This window comes from Glycine max, chromosome 11 (genome assembly GCF_000004515.6).
Source record: "Glycine max cultivar Williams 82 chromosome 11, Glycine_max_v4.0, whole genome shotgun sequence".
Taxonomy (NCBI): domain Eukaryota; kingdom Viridiplantae; phylum Streptophyta; class Magnoliopsida; order Fabales; family Fabaceae; genus Glycine; species Glycine max.
Genome location: NC_038247.2, coordinates 22,864,130 through 22,868,627, shown reverse-complemented (window position 1 = coordinate 22,868,627; position 4,498 = coordinate 22,864,130).

Genomic DNA, 4,498 nt, shown 5'->3' with positions numbered 1-4,498 from the left:
TGAATTGAGTCACATCACTGCTTCGTCTACTGCCAAACATGTTTAGGATTGTTGATGTCCTTGTTACTTCCAGTTTCACCTTGACAAAGATGTCATGGACCATGTTGAAAATCTAAATTGATTCAACCCCATATCCTGCGTAAAAATTCGCAATACTTCGACTGTACATCATTCGCATGCATCCATGCTTTTCATTGGTTGCATTGCTCATTGCATTCTTTCCTTGAAAAATAAAATAAAATAAAATAAAATGAACTTATCAAAAAGAAAAGGACACGCTTTACGGCGCCCTTACCGAACTCGTGCTAGAGCTAGAGTAATGGGTGAAGCAGAGGAGCTGCAAGAGAAGATGAAGGCCGAAAATGGAGGCCATAAAAGAGCAAATGGCCACAATGATGAAGGCCATGATGAGCATGAAGAAGATAATGGAAGCCAATGCGGTTATAGTTGCCGCTATTAGCGCTGTCGCTAAGGTGAACCCAATGCTCCCATCTAGCCTCAAGCAAATGAATCATCCAACCTCAAATATGTTAGGCAAAGATTTGGGAAGTACGGACGACCCCATGATGTGCAAATTCAAAACAAGCACGCCTTCCCATCATATGGCTTGCCTCCCGACTATACACCACCCAATGTGGCATACACTCTCAATGAAAATCTCAATAACTCCACTCCGATACTCATTGAGAACCAATAACCCCAAACTGATCATGCACATGTCTCTTAAACCGTGGGGGGGACCCATGAAATTCCCCATCACAATCTAGCCGACTTCGAGCCTTGGCTCGGATATACCACTGAAGGGCAAGCAGTTGGTGGTATACCCCTACAAAACCCTTTGGAGGGCCCTCAGTATCACCCACAACTGCACCTCTTGCATTCCACAATGGTTAAAAACCCTCATGACTATGGCAGGAATGGGAAAGTTGGATCATCTAGAGGAAAGGCTCAGGGCCATTGAAGGAGGTGAAGATTATGCCTTTGCTAACCTAGAAGAGTTGTTCCTAATACCCAAACATGGTCATTCCCAAGTTCAAGGTGCCGGACTTTGGCAAGTACAAGGGGACTACTCGCTCCAAGAACCATCTAAAGATGTACTGTCGGAAGATGGGGGCATACGCCAAAGATGAGAAACTGCTGATACATTTTTCCTGAGAAAGTCTTACTAGGACAACTGTCGCCTGGTATACTAACTTAGGAACCTTCTTGAGTCCATTCTTGGAAGGACCTAATGGTTGCCTTTGTTAGGCAGTATCAGTACAATTTTGATATGGTTCCGGATAGGATGCAACTACAGAACATTTGCAAAAAGGGGGACGGATCTTTCAAAGAACACGCCCAAAAGGTGGAGGGACTTGGCAACTCAAGTAACACCCCCAAAAATAGAGAAAGAGATTATCACAATGATAGTAGACACGTGACCGGTGTTCTACTATGGAAAAAATGGTGGGTTACACACCTTCAAGTTTTACAGATTTGGTCTTCGCCAGTGAAAGGATCAATGTGGGTCCGAAAAGAGGCAAATTTGATCATCATACTAGGACGACTGAGAAAACTGGGGCAAATAAAGAGGGTGAGAAAGAGGGAGAAACCCATGCTGTGACTGCCATTCCTATACGGCCAAGTTTCCCACCAACCCAACAATGTCATTACTCAGCCAATAACAAACCTCCTCCTTACCCACCACCCAGTTATCCACAAAGGCCATCCCTAAATCAACCACAAAGTCTGTCTACCGCACTTCCAATGACAAAGACCACCTTTAGCACAAACCAAAAAAAACACACCAACAAGAAGTGAATTTTGCAGCGAGAAAGCCTGTAGAATTCACCCCAATTCCAGTGTCCTATGCTGACTTGCTCCCATATCTACTTGATAATTCAATGGTAGCCATAACCCTAGCCAAGGTTCATCAACCTCCATTTCTCCGAGAATACGACTCAAACGCAACGTGTGCTTGTCACGGAGAAGCCCCGGGGCGTTCCATTGAGCATTGTAGGGCTCTGAAGTGTAGGGTGCGAGGTCTAATTGATGCTGGCTGAAATTTGAGGAGAATCGTGTGTAAATCCTGACATTGACAAGAGATGCCACACATGGGGCAATTTTGAAAGCTGTTGTTAGATGTCTCTAATGACTCACCAGGATTTTCAACTTTCACCGGAATGTGGGTGTAAGCCATTGGTCTGTTTGCTCAAGCAACTTGCGATCCTGAGTGTTGACTTCCAAGACCGTTCAATCAGAGATTACTCATCTTGCACGTTGGTAGGGGTGCCGTAAAACAACGAGCAAAGTTCAAAACAAATAAGTTTCAAAATAAAAAATAAAAAGGCATTTGATTGACTGTGTTTTCAAGTAAAAATATAGACGTTCATGTGACCTCATTTTGTCTTTTTAGAGAGAAGTGAGTTATCAAGAATAGGATGTTGGACAAATGGCCTCAGTTACCTTAAGAAAAAGGGGGGTTGAATTAAGATGCAAAGACTATTCCCCAATTGAACTATCACTCTCTCTTTTCGGATTAACAATGCACACAGGGATAACCCTTCCCTTGTGTTCAGGAATCCTCTACAACAAGAGACCCACGGTCTCTTAATCCCTTTTCAGAAATAAGAAGAAGAGAAGAAGAGGTCTCTCGTAAAAGAGGTAGATTGTAAAATGAAGATCAATCAAAAATTCCTTATTGAATAAGCAAGTGGTTGACCAAGGAATCTTTTTGAAAGGATAAGACATTTCAGTTCAGAAAAACTCTTGATCTTTCGAGAGGATAAAACTGTTTGGGCAATGAAAACTCTCTTTAAAACATTTGAATGGCCATTCATAAAACATTTGAATAGATATGTCTCTTGGAAATTATTTTCTGAAAATCCCCTCTGGTAATCAATTACAAGACTTATGTAATCGATTACAGGTTTTAAAAATTTGAATTAAAACATTTTCAACTAATGGTAATCGATTACCAGAGAGCAAATCTCAATTTGAAATGATAGAATTCTTTGGTCAAACCTTTTGTTTGTTTCAATTTGGAAACTTCTTCCTAAAGATTCTAAGAGATCAAACTTGATAATATATCTTGACTTTCTTGGATTCTTGTCTTGGATAAAACTTAGAAGAATTTGATCCTTTAGCATCATCAAGACATCAAAACATCTTGCTTCTACATAGGAGTCATTTGACTTAATCCATCAACTGAAAGATCCTTCAATTATTTCTCGTCCTTGGAAAATTCTTTTTGCAAGAATCAACTGCTTCTTTCATTCTTCCTCACTACGAGGTTGTGAAAACAAGACAACACTTGGTACCTCTAAGCCCTACACTGGGGCAACGAGGGGCACCGTGCATGAGCCTCAAATGAACCTAGGGGCAGATTAGCAATTCTCACCCAATAGGTTCCCTCCTACAAGGTCATGACGAAAAGCAACGATTGGTACCTCAAAGCCTTACACTGGGGCAATGAGGGGCATCGTGCATGAGCCTCAAGTGAACATAGGGGCAGATCAAAAGTTCTCACCTGTCGATGTTTTTAAACAAGAAAAAGAAAAGGGGGGACAAACCCTAGGATTTCAATGGATTGATCGAACATCAAACGACTCCATTGCCGTCACTCCAAAATGGTCAAGTGACTAAATCAAACAGAACACACACTCTGAGGGAGTTCCCGGAGAGATTTGCAAAAAAGATAGGATGAGGTTGCATGAATTATCACCTCTTTCAAAAGGCCAGTCAATCTATGTTTTCCAAAAAAAATCAAATCAAAATCAAAATCACAAAATAGGGAAAGAATGTCATGAACATTGTACAACTTTCCATTACATTGCATTGTTTCATATAAAGTCCGCATTTACCCAAATTTCACAACAAAGGTTGCATACATTTGCATCCCCAAAAAATCATCATGTTCATATTAGGTAATAAGTGAATAGATGAGAGGCCCTCTCAAAGAGTCAACCTCTTGCTTTCTTGTAAGGTAAAAGTCCTTTGGTACTTGTACCTATTGGCTTGCCTTCAGAGGACTGCATGTCCTCACCTTCGTAGGGCTACACGCCCTCACCTTTAGAGGACTGCATGTCCTCACCTTCAAAGGGCTACACGTCCTCGCCTTGAGAGGGCTACACGCCCTCATCTTGGGTACTAGTTACCCTCACCGTTGAGAGGACTACACGTCCTCGCCTTGAGAGGACTACACGTCCTCACCATCAGAGGGCTGCACGCCCTCACCTCCAGAGGACTACATGTCCTCGCCTTGAGAGGGCTACACGCCCTCACCTTGGGTACTAGTTACCCTCACCGTTGAGAGGACTACACGTCCTCGCCTTGAGAGGACTACACGTCCTCGCCTTGAGAGGACTACACGTCCTCACCAGCAGAGGGCTGCACGCCCTCACCTCCAGAGGACTACACATCCTCGCCTTGAAAGGGCTGCACGCACTCACCTTTAGAGGACTACGTGTCCTCACTTTCAGTGGGCTCCATATCCACACCTTCAGATAATTTAAGGTCC